We start from the raw sequence: 23,527 nt of genomic DNA, 5'->3' as shown, positions 1-23,527 counted from the left end.
ACCTCCAATGCACATGAGGTGTTCGATGAAATGTCTGAGCCACACTAGTTAATCTTTCTCCTCTCGAAACTCGACCTCCGAGCTCCATTTTCCCCGAGATTTGTCTAGGTTTAGCGGTCCGTCACGTCCCGTCCCCGTCTTCACCGCCGTCGATCCCCCGCGCCGATCTCGTCGCCAGCACCACCATGGTGAGCCTCTTGTTCTTATCTTCTTTCTGAAAGAAAAAAATTCTTACTTTAGATAGATACTCGTCTAATTTTGTTACTTTTATTATTCCTTCTTATTACATAGTGCGATGGTTTTGGTATCCGCCCCCGTCAGCCCTCGTCCTGTCTATGATTCGGATGTGGTATATATTATCTTTTTATAACTATTTGGTTCATTTATTGTTTATGACAAATATGCCGACCAACGTGACATAGATTTTATTTATCTAGGAGGTGGTTGAACCGGAAATTCTAACCGACCCTATTGTCGAGAGGTTAAATTTAGTTGAAGAAGAAAACAATTACTTGAAGGAAAAAATAAAAAAATTGAGGAGGAGAAGATGATATTGGAGTTGCATGTTGCGGATGTCGTCGATGATCACAAGATCAAGATGGATGCAATGCGCTTGAAGATTAGAAAGATTATAAAATATGCCATTCATACCGAGGCTTGGTATCATTATGCCGTTGGATCAATTGTTACCTTGGTTGCGATTATGATCGCATTTGTTTTCGCATTGAAACGTTTTACATAGTTTCAATGTATGGTTTAATTAATTAGATGCTCTGGAGAGCTATATATATGTTGTTAGATGAGAACTATGTATGTACTTTGGTTTTAATGTGATGATGAACTTCTATTAATTTGGTCACTTAATTATCTATTCATGATGTTCTGTAATGGTTTTTGACACACTTAACTATATATAATGCTCGCAGATGAACCGGCAATGGATGTATGGTGACAGACACACCTCCGAGTACATTAAGGGCGTGCATGATTTTCTCGAAGTGGCTGAGGCAAACAAGCAGAATGGTTTTATGTGTTGTCCATGCCCTATATGTGGGAATACGAAGTCTTACTCTGACCGGAAAATCCTTCACACCCACCTGCTTTACAAGGGTTTCATGCCACACTATAATGTTTGGACGAGGCACGGAGAAATAGGGGTTATGATGGAAGACGGCGAAGAAGAAGAGGACGATGACAACTATGTGCCCCCTGAATATGGTGATGCTGCAATGGGGGAAGCTGCTGAAGATCAAGAGGAACTAGACGATGTGCCCAATGATGCTGCAAGGGGGGAAGCTGTTGAAGATCAAGAGGAACCAGTGCCCGATGATGATGATCTCCGCCAGGTCATTGTCGATGCAAGGACGCAATGCGAAAGTCAAAAGGAGAAGCTGAAGTTCGATCGCATGTTAGAGGATCACAAAAAAGGGTTGTACCCCAATTGCGAATATGGCAACACAAAGCTCGGTACCATACTGGAATTGCTGCAGTGGAAGGCAGAGAATGCTGTGCCTGACAAAGGATTTGAGAAGCTAATGAAAATATTGAAGAAGAAGCTTCCAAAGGATAACGAATTGCCCGACAGCACATACGCAGCAAAGAAGGTCGTATGCCCTCTAGGATTGGAGGTGCAGAAGATACATGCATGCACTAATGACTGCATCCTCTACCGCCGTGCGTACAAAGATCTGAACGCATGCCCGGTATGCGGTGCATTGCGGTATAAGATCAGACGAGATGACCCTGGTGATGTTGACGGCGAGCCCCCCAGGAAGAGGGTTCCTGCGAAGGTGATGTGGTATGCTCCTATAATACCACGGTTGAAACGTCTGTTCAGAAACGAAGAGCATGCCAAGTTGATGCGATGGCACAGTAAGGACCGTAAGAAAGACGGGAAGTTGAGACCACCCGCTGACGGGTCGCAGTGGAGAAAAATCGAGAGAAAGTACTGGGCGGAGTTTGCAGCTGACCCAAGGAACGTATGGTTTGGTTTAAGCGCGGATGGCATTAATCCTTTCGGGGAGCAGAGCAGCAATCACAGCACCTGGCCCGTGACTCTATGTATGTATAACCTTCCTCCTTGGATGTGCATGAAGCGGAAGTTCATTATGATGCCAGTTCTCATCCAAGGCCCTAAGCAACCCGGCAACGACATTGATTTGTACCTAAGGCCATTAGTTGAAGAACTTTTACAGCTATGGAATGGAAACGGTGTACGTACGTGGGATGAGCACAAACAGGAGGAATTTAACCTGCACGCGTTGCTGTTTGTAACCATCAACGATTGGCCCGCTCTCAGTAACCTTTCAGGACAGACAAACAAGGGATACCACGCATGCACGCACTGTTTAGATGACACTGAAAGTATATACCTGGACAAATGCAGGAAGAATGTGTACCTGGGCCATCGTCGATTTCTTCCGACCAACCATCAATGTCGAAAGAAAGGCAAGCATTTCAAAGGCGAGGCAGATCACCGGAAGATGCCCGCCATGCGTACCGGTGATCACGTACTTGCTATGGTCAATGATTTACACGTAATCTTTGGAAAGGGTCCCGGCGGACTAGCTGTTCCGAATGATGCTGAGGGACACGCACCCATGTGGAAGAAGAAATCTATATTTTGGGACCTACCCTACTGGAAAGAGCTAGAAGTCCGCTCTTCAATCGACGTGATGCACGTGACGAAGAACCTTTGCGTGAACCTGCTAGGCTTCTTGGGCGTGTATGGGAAGACAAAAGATACACCTGAGGCACGGGAGGACCTGCAACGTTTGCACGAAAAAGATGGCATGCCTCCGAAGCAGTATGAAGGTCCTGCCAGCTACGCTCTTGCGAAAGAAGAGAAAGAAATCTTCTTTCAATGCCTGCTCAGTATGAAGGTCCCGACTGGCTTCTCGTCGAATATAAAGGGAATAATAAATATGCCAGAGAAAAACTTCCAGAACCTAAAGTCTCATGACTGCCACGTGATTATGACGCAACTGCTTCCGGTTGCATTGAGGGGGCTTCTACCGGAAAACGTCTGATTAGCCATTGTGAAGCTATGTGCATTCCTCAATGCAATCTCTCAGAAGGTGATCGATCCAGAAATCATACCAAGGCTAAGGAGTGATGTGGCACAATGTCTTGTCAGTTTTGAGCTGGTGTTCCCACCATCCTTCTTCAATATCATGACGCACATCCTAGTTCATCTAGTCGACGAGATTGTCATTCTGGGGCCCGTATTTCTACACAATATGTTCCCCTTTGAGAGGTTCATGGGAGTCCTAAAGAAATATGTCCGTAACCGCGCTAGGCCAGAAGGAAGCATCTCCATGGGCCATCAAACAGAGGATGTCATTGGGTTTTTTGTTGACTTCATTCCTGGCCTTAAGAAGATAGGTCTCCCTAAATCACGGTATGAGGGGAGACTGACTGGAAAAGGCACGCTTGGAGGGGGCTCAATAATATGCAGGGACGGATATTCTTGTTCTCAAGCACACTACACAGTTCTACAGAACTCTACCTTGGTGACCCCGTATGTCGATGAACACAAGAACAGTCTGCGCTCCAAACACCCGGAGCAGTGTGACGACTGGACTACATGTGAACACATCAGGACTTTCAGCAGTTGGTTGGAAACACGTCTCATAGGTGACACCACTGTTTGTGATGAGTTGTACTCGTTGTCCAGGGGACCATCTTCGACTGTATTGACTTACAAAGGATACAAGATAAATGGGAATACATTTTACACGATCGCCCAAGATCGAAAGAGCACCAACCAAAACAGCGGTGTCCGCTTTGATGCAGCAACCGAGAGGGGAAAGGACACATATTATGGTTACATAATGGACATATGGGAACTTGACTACGGACATGATTTTAAGGTCCCTTTGTTTAGGTGCAAATGGGTCAATCTGTCAGGAGGCGGGGTACAGGTAGACCCACAGTACGGAATGACAACAGTGGATCTGAACAATCTTGGGTACACTGACGAACCGTTCGTCCTAGCCAATGATGTGGCACAGGTTATCTATGTGAAGGACATGTCTACCAAACCGAGAAAAATAAAAGATAAGGAAGCGAATACATCATACGATGAGCCAAAGCGCCACATAGTTCTTTCAGGAAAAAGGGACATTGTGGGAGTGGAGGGCAAGACAGACATGTCTGAAGATTATGAAAAGTTTCATGAAATTCCTCCCTTCAAAGTCAAGGCTGACCCAAGCATCCTGATAAACGATGAAGATTATCCATGGTTACGGCGCAATAAGCAAATGACACAAGCGAAGAAAAAGTGAAGACTTTCTCCCACAACTATTATGATGATACCATGCCAACTTTGTAACAGACGAGTATGATACCATTGTCCGTTTTGTACACGAAGTGCATCTAGTTTTTGCCGTAACCCTCTCAACTTTCTTGCACATGCTATGTGGATGAAATGATGATACCATGCCAACTTTCAACCTTTTCAGAGCTCATTTGAAATGCTTTTCAATTTTAGGGTCTTATAGCTCAAAATAATTAGTAAATGCATGAAAAATAACAAATGAAGTCAGAAAGGGTTGAAAATTGATGAGATGTGGCTTTGAATGGTGCATTTTGAACACACAAAAAGTCAGGAGTTCAACTAAGTTTTAAAAAATGAAATCCCTTTGTAACAGACGAGTTCCCGTATGAAATCCTGATACTTCTAAAGAGATTGTCCGTTTTGTACACGAAGTGCATCCTGTTTTTGTCGTAACCCTCTCAACTTTCTTGCACATGCTATGTGGATGAAATGATGATACCATGCCAACTTTCAACCTTTTCAGAGTTCATTTCAAATGTTTTTCAATTTTAGGGTCTTATAGCTCAAAATAATCAGTAAATGCACGAAAAATAACAAATAAAATAAATAAGTAATTAGAAACAAAATAATATAAACTTTAATAAAATATATAAGTAGAAACAAAATAAAATAAACTTTAATAACATAAATAAAATTTATGAAACTAAAATGATCAAAGTATTTTCTGTTCAAAACATTATAAGCAACCTCTAGTATGATTGAAACTAAAATTATATAAAATTGATGCAACTAAAATTATCGAAGTATTTTCTGTTCAAAATCATTGAAAGCAAAAATAATTTTCATAAAGAACTTTTTTTGTTAGAAACTTTAATAGCAAAAAGAATTATCATAAAGTAAAATAAATAAGTAATTAGAAACAAAATAAAACAAAATAAATAAGTTTTTTGTTGTAAGTAGAAACAAAAAAAATAAAGCAAAAAAGAAAACAAAAAAGGCAAAAAATAAAAATTATGCCACCTACTGGGCAACCACGGCCTGAATACGACTAGAAACCCATCCATGGGCCAGGATTCAGGCCCGCAGAAGGCCCAGTAGGCCCACAGGCATGTATAGAGAGGTTAGGCCCGTAAGCCTTCTTTAGAGAGGAGCTCGACAGCTCAGGCGCACCGCACCTTATAAACAGGTGCGACTCTCTCTCAGCTAGCGAGGTGGGACTAAACTCCCACCACCACGCCGCTGTGCAAGGCCATTGGTCCCGGTTGGTGGCACGAACCGGGACCAATGCCCCCTTTGGTCCCGGTTCGTGGCACCAACCGGGACCAATGCCCCCCCTTTAGTCCCGGTTGGTGCCACCAACCGGGACCAAAGGCCGTCGCTTCCCGCCCTTTGGGCTGCTGAAAAGAGGCCTTTGGTCCCGGTTGGTGGCACCAACCGGGACTAATACCCACCTTTAGTCCCGGTTGGTGCCACGAACCGGGACTAAAGGCTTTGCTATATAAGTTCACACTTAGGAAATTTTCACTCTCACCTAGCAGTTGCCGCCCCGACGACGCCGACGCCGCCAGGCTGCCCCGACGCCGCCCGCCACCCCCGCCGTCGCCGTCGCCCGTGCCCGTCATCGCCGTCGCCGTGGCCCGCGCCCTCGCCGTCAGCCGCGCCCCTGCCCCGACGCGCGTCGCCCCGGCCCGTCGTCGCCGTCGCCCTGCCCCCCCTTCGCCGCCGTCGCCCCCTACCCCGAGTGCGCGCCCACTGCCCCATCGCCATCCTCGCCGCCAACCCCGCGGTCCTCCTCACCTTGGTCCGGCCGGCGCCCTAGCATAATTTTTTCATATATATGCTTGTTTTTTCATATATATGCTTGTTATATATATATATATATATATGATGATATATATGCTTGTTATCATAATTGTTTTTGTTCATATATATATATAATGATTTTTTTATAGAATATGATGTTTTTTTCATAGATGATCACATATATGACGTATGCATGGATGTGGATGAAATATGATGTTTTTTGTTCATAGAACATGATGAAATATGAACAATGCATTAGGCAAAACCTTTATTTTTTTCGAAATTTTCTATTTGAACTTTTTTTATGAATGAGAGGAAAAAGGAAAATAAGAAGAGGAAGAAAGGAGAAGAAGAGGAGAGGAAGAAGAGGAGAAATAAATAAGAAGAGGAAAAAAGAAGAAAAAGAAGAGGAGAAGAAGAAAGGAATAGAAGAGAAGAAGAAAAAATTCTATTTTTTCTTCTTCTCTCCTCTATTCCTTTCTTCTTCTCCTCTTTTTCTTCTTCTTTTTTTTCTTCGATCTTCTCCTCTATTCCTTTCCTTCTTCTCCTCTTTTTATTTCTTCTTCGTTTTCTTATGTTTTATCGGGTCTGTCGTCGTCGATATACCCCTCTCCCGATGACTTCAACACGAGGGGGGTTGATATACCCCCTCCCCGATAATATTATTTTCCCATGTATGTATGTCGTCGTTGTCGATATAACCCCCTCCCGATAACTTCAACACGTGGGGGGGTCGATATACCCCCTCCCCGATAACATTATTTTCCCATGTATGTATGTCGTCGTTGTCGATATATATAACTCCCTCCCAGATAACTTTGACATGATGGACGGTCGATATTTATACCCCCTCTCGACCGTGATAACTTATACCACGGGAGCACCCCCCGGCCCTCTCGCTCGACCAAAACTCTCGAGGACACCCAAACCCTAGAAAAAATGATGCCGGTCTCCTACCCCCTCCCGCCGCGCCCCTACCCTTGAAGCGTTGCCGAGGCCACCCCAAACCCGGAATAAGCTAGGTCTACGTTTGCACTAATATATCCACCTGCTGTCATGTTTGTGTAATAATTTCCATGTTGTAATATTTGCAGAAACAATGGAGCACGGATGAGATGAGCAAGCAGAAGAGGTGTTGGGGGACATAATCTTAGCCGGAGGTGATATCTTGTCGTATCTTAACGACAATGATGGTCTGGAAGAACAGGGTGAAGAAGCAGGCTACGGTGATCGAAGAGTGGAGGAGGAAAGACATGATTATGATGGCTCCGGTGACCCAATGCTGGTGCAAGAAGGAGCCCGTGGTGACGACTCCGGTGACCGAACAGAGTCCGGCCAGGTAAACATATTAGTTAAGCCTGTGCTGACTAGCTAATTGATGCATTCATTGTTTTGGTATGTACACATATTAATTAACACTCGTCTTTCTTCTTTTTTCTAGCCCTCCGGATCGAGCACAACTTCGGTAAAGAGACGAGGCCCGAAGAGAAAGTTGCGCTCGGATGAAAGGTTTGAGATCACAGCAATCGCGCGCGACGGCCAACCGATTGAACCCATCCGGACAAAGGATGCATTTGCTGCTCAGTGCGGGGTTCTAGTTAGGGACAAGATCCTGAGGTGTCTTATGTCAATGATATGCAGAAAGATGATCTTTGGACTGAGCTAAAGGAAAATTTCACCCTACCGCCAGAGGAGGATCCGGAGAAGCCAGTTAAAGAGCAATTAATCAAGTCTCATGCTCTTAAGAAGATGGCAGACCTATTCAGGAGGTGGAAGAATGAGCTAAAAACGTTTGTCGACAAAGAAGAGACACCAGAATTCATCGGCCGGTATGAGAAGATCAGAGATCACTGGCCCGCATTTGTGGCCCACAAGACATCGGAAAAGAGTAAGAAGATGTCAGCGACAAACAAGATGAATGCTGCGAAGAAGAAGCTTCACCATCGCATAGGGTCAGGTGGCTACCTCAAAGCCCGGCCTAAGTGGGCCAAGGATGAGAATGATCTGCTTGAAAAAGGGATCGAACCACAGACAATGAACTGGATAGACCGTTGCCGGACTTGGTTCTTCGGGGCTGGCGGAACCTTGGACCCTGTATCAGGGAGGTGCGTTTGGACGAACGAGCTTTTGAGAATACTAGTCAAGAAGATTCAGCAATATATTGATGCAGCGCAGGAAGGGACGTTCGTTCCAGACAGAGAGAACGACGAGCTCACAATGGCCCGCGGGAATCCTGAGCACCCTGGACGGACACGAGGTATGCCAGGCTCCGTTCCGTGGAAGGCTGGTTTTCTGGACATAGGCGGTTACAAAAGCCAGGAGAGGAGGAAAAAATGGAGCAGACCCAAATTCAGAAGCTGCACGAAAGGGTTCAAGCGCTAGAGGAACGAGACGGCAATCGATATGCCGAAACTACCCCCGAAGCTACCCCGCCATCTCAGCGGAGAAGCAGCGTGGCTTCCACCGAGCTGCTTCAGCCGGAGCATGTCTTGACGGCTCCTGCTAGCTACCCCGTGGATGCTATCACGGAGTCTCAACATTGCCACCTTATGGTGGAATGGCAGAACTTCAAAGTCAAGGCGGCTGTTGGCTCTGTTTTACCTCCTGAACCCGGCGCAACCTACCACTGCCGGCCAATTCCAGAAGGATATGCTAGGGTGATGGTGGATGAAATAACGGAGGGATTTGAGGACCTCCAGCATGACCACCCTACCGGTGAAGGGGAGAATCGGCTGGGTTTAGCTCTGAAGACTCCGTGCCTATGGCGGAAGGAGCTCATTAACCTTCCGAACTGGACGCCTCCGGCGAGTAAAGGCACTCCGCCGCCGCCTCCTCCTCCGGCGAGTGATCAGGGAACTCAGCCTCCTTCTCCGACGCGTGGCGGCACTCCGCCTGCTCCTCCGGCGAGTGGTCAGGGCACTCAGCCTCCTTCTCCGGCGCGTGGCGGCACTCCGCTTCCTTCTCCGCCTGCGCCGGCGTGCCAGAGCAGCCAGCCTCCTCCTTCTCCGCCTCGTCAGCAAGGGCGGAAGAGACCCGCCGCCGCTCTGGCTGCTCCGGCGCGTCGTAGTCCTTCTTCTCTGCCTCGTAAGCAAGGAAAGAAGACAGCCATAGCTGCTCTATCTGCTCTGTCAGCGTCTAGCAGTACAGCTGCCAGAGGCGCGAGGCAATACAGATTCGGTCCTTCTCTGAAGACTCCAGAGAAGTTACCATATGAGAGGACCGAGGAGGAGAACGCGAAGATCGTGCGAGCCGAAGTGAAGAACTTCTTTGAAGGGGTGAAAGCAAAGAAACATCCACCTCCGGAGGAGAAGGTAGATCCGGTGAAAGAGAAGCGCACTCTGGATGCCCTGACAAAACCACCAAAGTCTCCGCCGAAAGGCAACTATGAGCGCATTATTGCAAAGACATTTGTCGAAGCGGAGCGGTCGGGAAGTACTGTCAGTGATCAAAGGTTAAAAGAACGACGAGCTGGGAAAAAATTGCCCAGCTCGGCAAACAAGCGAACCAATCGTGCCCCCCGCTCAAGGTGTCTAAACACATTGTCGCTAATGATCCGAGGATGGTGGCCGGTTATAGCAATCTTGGAGATTACCTGCCCGACGATGTACATTATGAAATCATGGAGGTGGACGAACACAAATACCATTACGGGAAGCCTCTCGTCAAAGATGAAAGATCTCTAACAACGATGATGTGAAGATTACATGATTGGTACATGAAAACCTGTAGAGAGTCTGATGGGATGAATACTTTGACGCTGAGAGTTAAACCGGAGCATGACCTCGTTGGAATTGAACTGCTGAATGTTCCATTTGAGGAGTTCTTCCAGTTTTTCAATCAAAAGGCCCTCGATAAATCAACGATCACTTGCTACTGTCTGTAAGTAGTACTACTTCTGTCATTAAGTCTCTCTATATAGGTCAGCTCTTTCATTGTATGTATTTATAATTATCCTCACTATATTATGCAGATTGAAGATCGCCAAATTGAAGAAAAGACAAATCGGTGATATTGGGTTCATTAACACAAATCTCATAGATGCATATACGGTTGAAAAACATGCCAAAGAAGCCGAGGCCAACTTGCTAGATCGTTGGTATTAAATCAAAACAAAGATATAATACTCTTTCCTTACAACTTCAAGTGAGTGTTACTGTCTTGTGCATATTCGGTTTCCCTTATTAGTCCAGGTTATGGTATTGTAATTGATGACTTATGCATGCATGCGCAGCTTCCACTATATTCTTCTAGAGATTAAGCTTGAGCAGGGAGTAGTAACCGTCTTAGACTCGAGACGAAAAGATCCCCAGGACTATGCGGACATGACTCAAATGCTCGAGAAGTAAGTTAAATCGATCATTATCCACCATATCAGCAACTTTGTTCATTTCCTGATATCAAGTAATTGTTTTCTTCGTCTGGCAGGGTTTGGACAAAATTCACCACAAAAGCTCCGGGGCTGCCGAAGAAGCTGTAATTTAGACACCCGAAAGTAAGTACTATAGTAGCATGTTCCGCACATCTCCTAGTGATTCAAGCGCTAGTTTCATCAATACCATTTAGCATGCTTGCTTATCAGTTAGATTGACCTCTATTTCTTGTAAAGTGGTTGTGGCAGGAACAAGGGAATGATTTCTGTGGATACTACGTTTGCGAGTCTATCCGCCACACGACCTGTGAGCGGGGCTACTCTGACGAACAATATGAAGTGTGTAAGCAATAATATTCACAATTTTATTTTATTACCATCATTTGTGTCGAGTTTCATTTATTCATATATATATGTATTGACCCCCTTCTTCAAATTAGATGTTTCAGATGCGGGATGAACTCCTAGCGGAAGATCGTATGCGAGCAATTCAAGAGGAATTGGCGGCATTCTTCCTTGACCACGTGATCGCTGAAAACGGAGAATACTATGTGGACCCTGTGTTCTTCCAATTTAATTAGGAGATTATATTGTAAGAGATAATTATTGTATATATGTAGCCAGTAGTGTCAGATAGATATACGAGAACTTGTTGTTCGACCAATCTCTCGGAGAAGGAGAGGTGGTCGATATCACTTCTCTCTGTATGCATATGTTCATGACGATCTTCTGTTTCCTTCATTTGCTTACTAGCTAGCGTGTCTATTCCTCTCCATATGTATATAGTACGTAGCGTCGACCAAGCACGGAGATAAGAGAGGACACTTCTCTCTATTAATTAGCTAGCTAACACAATATATGAAACACCTAAATTAACCCCCCAAAACCCCCCAACCCCCCCCCCTTTCAAAAAAACAAAAAACCCAACCCCTGAAATGCTGACGCGTGGATGCCTATTGGTCCCGGTTGGTGACAGGTCACCAACCGGGACAAAAGGCCCTGCCTATTGGTCCCGGTTGGTGGTACCAACCGGGACCAAAGGCCCCCCTGCCTGGGCTGGCAGCAGCGGCCACGTGGAGGACCTTTTGTCCCGGTTCGTGTAAGAACCGGGACTAAAGGGTTAGGGCTTTGGTAATGACCCTTTAGTCCCGGTTCGAAAACCGGGACAAAAGGCCCTTACAAACCAGGGTAAAAGCCCCTTTTCCTACTAGTGTATATGAATGCCTCTGGTAGTGTACCGGGGTGCAATGATCTAGCGTAACAATATAAAAATGATGAACGGTGGTTGTGCCCCAAATATCATGTCAGATCTATATGATCATGCAAACCAATATGACGATGAACACACATGTCATAAAAACAGAATGATAGAAGTTGCATGGCAATATATCTCGGAATGGCTATGGAAATGCCATAATAGTGGATATGGTGGCTATTTTTGAGGGAGATATAAGGAGGCTTATGTGTGATAAAGCGTATCATTTCACGGGGTTTGGATGCACCGACGAAGTTTGCACCAACTCTTCAGGTGAGAAAGGGCAATGCATGGTAAAGAAGAGGCTAGCAAATTGCGGAAAGGTAGGAGTGTGTATAATCCATGGACTCACATTAGTCATAAAGAACTCGTATACTTAGTGTGAAAGTTTATTAGCCCTCAAAGCAAAGTACTACTCGCATGCCCCTAGGGGACTGGTTGGTAGGGTTTAACCATCGTGTGCATCCAATTATAACAACACTCAAGGATTTCATTTCAGACATAAAAATGCTCAAACCTCCCCACCATGCCATGACCAACACTTAGATGAGAAGTTAATAAAAAGCTTTAGTATTGATATTTCTACTAACCAATGATCATGAACCAATATCACTACAAAAAAAGACACATCCGTGACATTTTGGGCCGAACGAAATTTTTTTCTGTCATACATATGACACTTCTATGACGATAATTGTGACAAAACCCGGTATCATCATAGATGTGGTGGGTCCTACTTCTATGACAAAAAATCATGACAGAAAATGGGTTTTTCGTCCTGGGCAGGCCGGAGACGCAGCTGCATGACATTCTTTGGGCCGTCCATGACGGAAAAAACCGTGGTAGAAGCGAGGGCGAGGAAAATTTCGGGGAGTTCCCGGTTACGGTGGGAGGTCGGGGGCCGAGCGATGCGCGTTTCTCTCGTACACGTATGCACGTGTGTGCGAGGCGTTGGCTCTAACTGAACCCGAGCGAGGCATTGGGCTCTAACTGAACCCGAGTGATTGCACTGCAGGCTACGCGTTACTGAACCCGAGCGATCGATCGATGGCTGTTAACTGAACCCGATCAAGCGATTCCTTCGCTACAGCTGCTAACTGAAGCTGATCGATGCTGCCTCTGGATGAACAGTGAGCGTTGTTGGGGGGGTTTGGATGAACAGTTCCCAGTGGGGGTGGATGAACAGGACCCTGTGGTGTTGCCTCTAGATGAACAGGACCCCGATCGATCGAGCCGGTTGGGGCTGGATGAACAGAACCCCGTGGAGGGCAGGATGAACGCGACCACCCCGTGGAGGGCAGAATGAACAGTAGACGGTGGAGGGCTGGATGAACAGTAGCCCGTGGAGGGGTGGTTGAACAGGAGCCCGTGGAGAGGGCTGGTTGAACAGTAGTCGGTGGAGTAGCGCGTGGTGGAGGTTGGATGAACAGGAGCCCGTGGATGAATAGTCGCAGGTGGAGGCTGGAGGAGGTCGACGGTGGATGAACAGTAGCCCGTGGAGGCTGGAGGGGGACGACGGTGGAGATGAAAAGTATCCCATGGAGTCCCGTTTTGCGGTACGCCACACCCCTCCCGATGAACAGGACCCCCGTTTCGACCGTAGCGCTCCAACACAAGTCAATTTCCTCCGTTTTGCGGTACGCCACACCCCTCCCGATCAACAGGACCCCCGTTTTGACCGTAGGAGGTCTGTTTCCTCCGTTTTGCGGTACGCCAGACCCCTCCCGATGAACAGGATCCCGTTTCAAACGTGGCCGGTCGAACACAAGGCCGTTTCCTCCATTCTGCGGTACGCCAGGCCTCGTTTCCATCGGCTATTCCGTCCAAGCCCTCCCGATGAACACGACGACGCATTCCGTTCCAACCCAGCCGGTTGGCTCCCCATGAACACGATGATGACGTTGTTTCTCCGTTCCGACCCAGCCATGTACACGAGCCCTGGCCGTACGTATGCGCGAGTAGGCGTTCGAGACCCCACCCGTATGTACACATACGTGGCCGTATTTTCTTTCTTGCACCCTGGCCGTTGTACGTACGTGTACATGCTACGTGCGCGCCTCTACTACGACACGTGCGCGCCTCTACATCCACCAGTATATATGTACGTACACGTTCGCGACCAGAATGTCAACACTACGTACGCTTCGACCAGGTGGGTCCTGATTGTCAGGCAGTTCCTTGCCTGCGAAGATGTAGCTGGTGGGTCCCAGCAGTCAGGGGGGCGAATCGTTTTTTTTTTGCCCGGACGCACTTCCTTGCGTGCGAAGATGTAGCTGGCGGGTCCTAGCAGTCAGGGGGAAACGTTTTTTCGCGAAATACAGTGGCCCGTCCGGTGGGTCCCAGCTGTCAGGTGGAGGAATAATTATTTTCCACGTAATAAGGAGGCACTTCCTTGCTGCGGCCGTGGACCCAGCTGTCAGCCTCTCCACGTACAGTCCACGTCCGATGGAAGTTGTTCCTTGACCATGTTGACCACGCCGCGCCGAGAGCACCAGGGCGATGGACGACGGCGAGGCCTAGGAAGGGGACGACGGGGAGCTGGGGAAGACGCGGCAGTGGAAGCCCGCGTGGAGAGGAGTACGAGGGTTCACTGGTTCGGCTGTGGTGTGAGGCTGCCGTCGCCGCAGGGCCTGGCCAGCGGTGGGAATAGTAGGGGGCGGTGAGGCCTTCGCGGCAGCACAGCCGGCCACGGGAGGCAGGAGCATGCGGCACGACCGGCGCTGCTTTGGGCGGCTGGAGCAAGAAGACCAGAGGTTGAAGAAGCACTACGGCCGTTGGATGGACATCGTACGGTCACTGGAGCTAGAATCGTGCATATTGACTAAGTTGACAAAGCCCTCCGTCCCCGTCAACTTAGTAGGCCCACAAGTCAGCCTGCCACTATAATGGGTCCCAGCTAACAGGGGGAGTATTCATTTTTTTGTGCGTAACAAGGAGGCACTTCCTTGCGTGCGAAGATATAGCTGGTGGGTCCGAGCTGTCAGCGGCGGTAACGTTTTTTTCGCGAAATACGGAGGCCCTTTCGGTGGGTCCATGATGTCAGGTGGAGGAATCATTATTTTGCGCGTAATAAGGAGGCATTTCCTTGCGTGCGGCCGTGGACCCAACTGTCGGCCTCTCCAGATACAGTCCACTTCAGATGCATGTCGATCGTTGACCACGTTGACCAGGCCGCGCCAAGAGCACCAGGGCGGTGGACGACGGCGAGGCCTAGGAAGGGAACGACACGGAGGCAGGGAAGGCTCGGCAGTTGTTTCCCACGCGGAGGGGAGTACGACTGTACAAGGGTTTACTGGTTCGTCTGCCGTCGCCGGAGAATAACAGCAGGTGTGGGTGAGTAGAGGGATGGCTAGGCCAGCGATGGGAGTACGGTGGGGCGGTGAGGCCTGCGCGGCAGCAGAGCCGGCCGCGGGGAGGAGGGAGCAGGAAGTCCCGCCGGCGCTTGTTTGAGCGGCTGGAGCAGGAAGAGCAGAGATTGAAGAAGCACGACGGCCGTTGGATGGACATCCAACAGTTAGTGCTTGTGCGTCAACCTTTTTTTAGGAAAGCCTCAAATCTGTGGAAAACAACATACAGCCCATCTGCCATTATTTCTAATAATTTACAGCCCATTTGCTAATTTTTAAGGTTTTTTTTGGAGCCCATATTCTTTTTGTTAGCATTACAGGCCATATGGTGGCCACGGTTAAAAAATTATACGAGATTTTGCATATTTCGGTGCGGTCCGAACTGTTTTTAATCCCGAAATTTCGACTCACATTCAAACTGATTTTAAAAATAAATATATATCAATATAAAATCCAACAAATTCTCCACGCATAAGTATTAATGTAATTTAAAAACTCGAAATGAAAAAAAAGATATTTGAAACTAATTGTCGGTTTGATGTGTTTTATAAATGTACAGCCCATTTCTCATTATTGATGGGCCATTTTCTCGGCCATCCGAATGAAAGCTCTCCTCGTCTTGAAAGATTTGCAGCCCAACTGGCCCGACAAAGCGACTTACTTGGCAAATCACAAAAAAACTGGGCTGTGGCCGTGGACCCAGCTGTCAGCCTCTCCACGTACAGTACTCTTCTGATGGAATGTCGTTGACCACGTTGACCACGCCGTGCCGAGAGCACCAAGGCAGTGGACGACGCCGAGGCCTAGGAAGGGGACGGCGCGGAGCCAGGGAAGACGCGGCAGTGGATGCCCACTGTCACGCCCAATATGCGATACTATCCTAAAGAGACTCGAAGGTCCCACCAAGGATAGAACCGCATATTGACACGCTTTTGCAAGGTGGATATCATTACATCAACATTACATAATATATGGGGATACATACCAGGCATACAAATGCCGCAAGGATACATTAATACATCAAAACATGAACAACATCCGAGTACGGATGAAACATAAACAGAAGCTCAAAGGACATCCACCCTGCTAGCCCAGGCTGCCGACCTGGAACCTATCCCCTGATCGAAGAACAAGTAGAAGAAGAACTCCAAACAAGTAACATCGCTCTCGCGTCAGGATCATCGCAAAACCTGTACCTGCAGCTGGTGTTGTAGTAAACTGTGAGCCACGAGGACTCAGCAATCCCATTACCATGGGTAACAAGACTAGCAAACCTAACTGGGAAAGGAAATGGATAAGGTGGTGAGGTTGCAGCAGCGGCTAAGCAAGTATGGTGGCTAACTTACGCAAATAAGAGCGAGAAGAGAAGCAACGGAACGGTCGTGAACTAGTAATGATCAAGAAGTGATCCTGAACTCCTACTTACGTCAAACATAACCCAGAAACCGTGTTCACTTCCCGGACTCCACCAAGAAGAGACCATCACGGCTACACGCGCGGTTGATGCGTTTTAATTAAGGTTAAGTGTCAAGTTTCTCTACAACCGGATTTTAACAAATTCCCATCTGCCACATAACCGCGGGCACGGCTTTCGAAAGATAATACCCTGCAGGGGTGTCCCAACTTAGCCCATTATAAGCTCTCACGGCCAACGAAGGATATTTCTTCTCCCGGGAAGACCCAATCAGTCTCGGAATCCCGGCTACAAGACATTTCGACAATGGTAAAACAAGTCCAGCAAAGCCGCCCGATGTGTCGACAATCCCGATAGGAGTCGCACGTACCTCGTTCTCAGGACACACCGGATGAACACTACGTACAACTAAAACCAGCCCTCAAGTTTCCCCGAGGTGGCGCTGCAAGTGGCTCTAGTTTGGACCAACACTCCGAGGAGCACTGGCCCGGGGGGGGTAAAATAAGATGACCCTCGGGAGAGCGACTCCCAAGGGAAAAAGGCTAGGTGAGGCAAATGTAAAACCAAGGTTGGGTCTTACTGGAGGAGTTTTATTCAAAGCGAAGTATCAAGGGGGTCCCATAAATCACCCAACCGTGTAAGGGACGCAAAATCAAGGAACATAACACCGGTATGACGGAAACTAGGGCGACAAGAGTGGAACAAAACACCAGGCATAAGGCCGAGGCTTCCACCCTTTACCAAGTATATAGATGCATTAATTAAATAAGAGATATTGTGATATCCCAACACAAACATAATCCAACATGGAGCAATCTTCATCTTCATCTGCAACTAGCAACGCTATAAGAGGGGCTGAGCAAAGCGGTAACATAGCCAAATAACGGTTTGCTAGGAAGGGTGACAAAGGTTAGAGGAGGTTTCATGGCAATTTGGGCGGCTTGAAGAGCAAGTGAATAGGTAGCGCAGCAAAGCGATAGAACGAAGCAACTAGCATAGCAATGATAGTAGTGAGATCCAAGGTGACGGTCATCTTGCCTGAAATCCTGCTAGGAAGAAGAACGAGTCCATGAACAAGATGAAGCCATGAAGACGAACGAATCCTCACGATCGCAACGACACGGGAACTATCGAGAAGAAGCACACAACATGGTAAACACACCACACATGAACAAGGCATGATGCTCAAACAAGTATGATGCATGACAAAGGCTATATGAAGCTACTCATGGCAAGAGAACAACACATCAAAGCAAGTTTAAATGAGGCCGGAACTAACATATAACAAATCCGGTAAGACCTCATATGCAAATTTCAAAATTGGTCCAGATCTGAATAAATCTTATGTTCAAGTTGTTAAACAGCAAGTTAATATGCACCAAGACAATCTACACAAAATTCTAGTCAAGTTACATATAAAGTTCATTAGATTCGGAGCTACGGCCTAGAAGATATGAGCAAAACAAGTTAAACATGGCATTGATGCAAAATGCATACAAACATCAAGCAAACACCTCAAAATAAGGATGCAACATGATATATGAAACTACATGCAAAACTAAGCAAGTTTCCTATAGAGCATGCTCAAAACGGAGCAACGGTGCAACACATACACTCCAAACAAGATATACCAACAATCTGTCCAAAACAGCAACTAGACATCTAGCAAGCATCAAAACTACATGCTACAGCAACTCAACATGAAAACAAATGACATGGGCATGATGTACAGGTAAAGCATGCCACAACATGAACACTGAGCTATCTCCAGAAATCACTAGAACATGCTCAAAAGGACATGGCAAGATTGCAAATAATAACAATTTCACGGACTTGGCAGAAATCACTGGACATGGCAGAAATAACATCAGGTTGCAAAGTTTAGAGCTATCAAACAACATGCTACAGGAACATATCATAGAAAACAAAGGCATGGCATGAATCTACTAATTGCCTAGAACAAAAATCCTTTACTGAACATGAGACGAAAAGGCACAGAAGATATGATGGCACCCAGGTAAACATAGCAAGTAATATGACAGATTCAGGCTTGGAAGAAAAACAGAGCATGGCAGAAATAGCGATAAGTAGGCATGTTGGTGAGCTTGAACCACTCACCACAGAGCAAAACATGGCATGGCAAGGTAACCAACAGTAAGATGGCATAAATATGAAGCTAAGAATGGCAATAGCATAGTCATAGGGTACATGCATCACTAGTAACAACCATGACAAAATTGATTAACATGTAAGCAATCTGCCAGGAACATTGTATAGCAAAAGTAGAGAAAGATAACAACAAGCTAAAGCATGACATAAATTCAAACAAGGGCATGGATGGATAGAGCATAATAGGCGTAATAAAACATCCTTAGTGAACATCTCCAGATCATGCATATAATGACTTGTAGCAGCAGGTTTACATGGCAACAAAATATAACAGACTCAGACTTGGCAGAAATCAGTCACAGAAATCAGCAACATCACGGAGGCTACTTTGCATGCTTGTGCTAGTCACCACATAGATCCTAAAAATACAAGACTAGCACCATTGTAAAGATGGCATGATGTAGATCAAAACACATGTAGACATCAACCTCATAGGATGCACACACAAAATGCAATGAAAAAGACAAATCATCAAGTTCTGATAACAGACAGCAGATAACATCATATAGCACTCTTGCAACGATGATTAGAACATCAAGATTGACTCAAACAAGCATGGCACAATGGAACAAAATGGAGATCATCTCATGAAGAACATTTTGATATATTATATGCATGAAACGTAGCAGTATGCGTGGAGTTATGATGCGATGAACAGAGCACCAGAATGCAAAAGTTCCATGACTTGGAGAAATTCGAGGGGTGGAGAAGTCAACCTTTTCCAGATCTAGACCGGGACGAAGGGAGTTCCCCAGAGTAGGAGGTGGTGGTGGCCGGAGGGAGCTCGGGGAAGGTCGGAGAGGTCGAGGACAGGGCGGCACTGGCGAGGGAGAGGCGCGGGGTCGGCGAGGCGGTGGGCGCGGGGCTCCTCGAGCGCGGGGAAGCCTCGGGCGCAGCGAAGGCGGCGGGGCGGACGCGGAGGCGCAGGCGGGGGAGCTGGGCGGCACCGGCGGGAGGCGAGGGGCGGCGCCGGCGGGCGGAGCCGCGGGCTCGGGCGAGGGGCACCCGCGGGCGAGCGGTGGCGCGCGGTTCGGGCCCCGCGGGCCTGACGCGGGCCGAGCGGGCTGGCGGCGGCGGGCGGAGGAGGAGGCCACGTGGCGCGACGTGCTTGGCTGCGGGCGGCGGGGGGATCCGTCCGGCGGCAAGAGGGAGGGGAAGGCTAGGGTTCATCCGCGAAATTTCGAGGGGAGGTGCAAATATATAGGCAGAGGGAGCTAGGAGAGTCCAAACGGGGTGCGGTTTTCGCCCACACGATCGTGATCGAACGACCGAGAGCATGGAAGGGGTTTGGAAGGGCTCATTGGCTGTTGTCAAGGGGTGCTGGGCTGCAAAGAGAAGGGGGGTTTCGGGCTACGCGGTTAATCGTTGGGGCATCAAACGACCTCCAAATGGAACGAAATTTGACGGGCGGTCTGTCGGTGCTATACCAAGGCCACTGGGCAAATCTCGACCCATTCCGAGAAGGTTTTTCTCCCGCTCACGAAACAAGGACTGAGAGCGGCGACGGGCGCGTGCGAGAGTGTCGGGGCTCAGAACGGACAACGGAGAGAACCGGCGAGACTCGAGCGGATGCAAGTTTTGAAAAACACATGAGGATGCAATGCAGATGATGACATGGCAAGATGCAACACGCCGCAAATGACAAGGCAAGGATGGCGAATAACTGGCAGACTCCTGGCGCATCGGATCCGGGGCGTTAGACCCACGCGGAGAGGAGTACGAGGGTTCACTGGTTCGGCTGCGGTGTGAGGCTGCAGTCGCCGCAGGGCCTGGCTAGCGGTGGGAGTAGTAGGGGGCGACTGGAGGCAGGAGCAGGCGGTCTCCCCGGTGCTGGTTTGGGCGGCTGGTGCAAGAAGAGCAGCGATTGAAGAAGCAGCAGGACCGTTCGGTTCAAATCCAACGGTTACATCTGTTAGAATCGTTTGTTGACTAAGTTGACAAGCCCTGCGTACGCGTCAACTTAGTAGGCCCACAGGTCAGCCTCCCAACCGGTGCGCCCCAGATGTCAGTGGGAGGAATCATTTTTTCGCGTAATAAGGAGGTAGTTGATTGCATGCGACCAGGCCAGCGGAGGGAGTAGGGTGGGCCGGGGAAGCGTGCGCGGCATCACAGCGGGCCACAAGAGGAGGGAGCAGGCAGTCCCGCCGGCGCTAGTTTAGGCGGCTGGAGCAGGAAGATCAGAGATTGAAGAAGCACGTCGGCAGTTGGATGGGCATCCAACAGTCACTGCTGCTAGAATCGTGTGTTCACTAACAAAGCCTTGCGTAAACAAGTCAGCCTCGAAATCTATGGCGTGTACAGCCCATTTGCTATTATTTTTATAATTTTTACTCATTTTCTAATTCATATGGAATTTATTGCAGCCCATTTTCCATTTTTAGAATTGCTGGCCATTTTCTGGTCAGTACCAGGGTAAAAAAATTAACTAAATATGTGGGAAATTTTGAAAATTCGGAATTTTTTGCTGGGGAACGAAATATTCTTAATCCAAAAATTAATAGCCATACTAAAACAAATTTAAAAATAAATTAGTACTATGTCATGTTAAATCCAATGAAATACGTATAAGATATCAGTGAAGAATAAAAACAAAAAAAGAAACTTATATCCCATTTGCTATAAATTTTTTGGAATTTTCAACCCCTTTTGATATTACTTTTAACAGACATTGACCATACTCTTAAGCCAGGCCGGAATGCATCCCTCCTCGTCTTGAAAGATTTGCAGCCCAGTAATTCAGAGAAAACAAATAGGCCTAGCTTGGGTATTCTTCAAAAAGAAATACAGGGCTACCTATTTTCCCAAAGAACTGGTGCATGAGCATTTAGCTTTATTTATTTATTTATTTATTTACTTATTTATGTTTAGGGGACCATGAGCATGTACCTGGGCCGGATTCATGTGAGAGCCTCCCTTCCAGTTAATTATGGGCTTCTCTATTGGGCCTTCATCAGTGGGCTGCATGTTATCAACAAGTGGAAAATGTGTTCCGTACGAAAAATAGTATGCGCTACGTACGGTACGGGGCACTAAAGGATCGAACCGTGCAACGACTTCCAAAACATTGTGTTTGTCATTCTAACAACACATTTATTCAACCAACAGACGAAATATACTACTGATTGTACATTGAAAACAGCAGCAGCAGCAACCAGGGCTGGGGGTGCAACAGAAGCAGTAAGCAGGGCAGAAGAGTGAAGACGCAGCTCTCCCTTCCAAACCAAACATCAGCCATCATTACAAAAGGGCTACCAAAAAAGAACAAGTGTATGCATCAAACTAAATAAAGATCCTACTACACCAAGTGTACGCATCTAACTAACTGGCTCAGTTAGACGTTACTATTTATTAAGCTGTGGAGATTGGCTGACGGCTTGAACCAGATGGGTGCCTGACGGGGGAAACTCTAGCCAGCAGGTTGAAGTCTAATACTTGCGACCCTCTCTCCTACTTTGGGCTGCAGAGCGTGGCGGCACATATCAGGGTATGGTGCATGCAGAGACGCATGGTACGATGTGTACACACAGTTTTGCCTGATGAACGAAACCGCGCTGCCATCATGATCCTTGTCGTCAGTTATCTCCTGGTTAATCAGATAATTCAGTCCGACAAACAGAGAGCGTGTACCAAGGCTACTTACCAGCCTCCAGTCAAAAATTCATGAAGGCCGAGAGAAGCTGGGATCCTGCTGAAAGACCTTGCAGTGACTGTGATTGTATTCCGCGAAACAACACGTCCGGTACGTGCGAACGATCATCAATCTTTCGCCGTCGTCTGATCGGGCCAGGAACCACCTGCAACTGCCATGCCGCTTTTCTTTGAAAGGTTCTGGGATTAGGAAGGGTAGGGACACCAGGCGGCCTACAACATCATATCAAGTTGGAGTCAAATAAAAAAGGGCTCTTGATTTAGTCAATCTTAAGAACAGCATGTTATGAGCATGAATATTTTTTCAGCAAATGTTGACAGCAATATAAGCAAGCCATCATGATATCATAGGAAAGTAACATACTACTGTAACAGCCGTTTGTAGCGATGACTGGAGTAGGCCAGCAATACGTCTAGCCATAGAAGGAGTCGACAGCGTAAATGAAGCCCTTGTGTTCAATGGCATCAGAGAACCATGGAGGATGTATGATCCTGCGATGGACGTGCAGATTTATCCACTTACCGCAGTGACCATTCAGATAGGCGAGACCGCGGTTGAAGAACGCAATTAGCCTGAAGTCTTTATAATTCATAGATCTTGTGGGCACTTGGCAGATTACAACCTTGAGCAAATCAAACTTGGTATCATGTTGGCTACTATAAGATTCCGAGTATTCTGGGCCGCAGTGCCAAAGCAGTGAAGTGTTAATCGAAGGAAGGGGGATCAATCACCGGGTGTAGACCTCCACGAGCATCCAGCTGCCGCGACCGTCGACGAGCACCATCCAAGACGTGTTCATGCCGACCCAGTACATACTGTTAATGTAGTTGAGGCTGACGGGGATCGGATCGCAGTCAAGGGGGTTGATGCTCGCCACCCTACGATCGTTATGCTGCGTGACATGCTGTTTTTGAAGATCAGGCGGCATCAGCAAGCAAGGAGCTGGCTTAAAAAGCTCCGGCCTGAGGGCTTTGAGTAAACGGTACAGCCCCGACGAGCACGTGGCGAGCGGCATGGTACTGAGATTGTCCACACGCGAAACAATGAGCTTGATTACCTCTGTGGGGAGCGAATTCCAGCCACTCTTTCAGCGGACGCTGCTCTGTTCTGCCATTGTTAGCGGGGATGGAAGATTGGACGAGATTATGTGCGGACAAAGATGGAGAAGCGAATATGTGCTGCGGGAAGTGGACAGGTGATGATGACTACAGCACGCCGCTTGACTTACGAGACACATACCAG

This window comes from Aegilops tauschii, chromosome 3, assembly GCF_002575655.3.
Source record: "Aegilops tauschii subsp. strangulata cultivar AL8/78 chromosome 3, Aet v6.0, whole genome shotgun sequence".
Lineage (NCBI taxonomy): Eukaryota > Viridiplantae > Streptophyta > Magnoliopsida > Poales > Poaceae > Aegilops > Aegilops tauschii.
The sequence above is the reverse complement of the archived record's forward strand: the minus strand, read 5'-3'. Positions refer to the sequence as shown.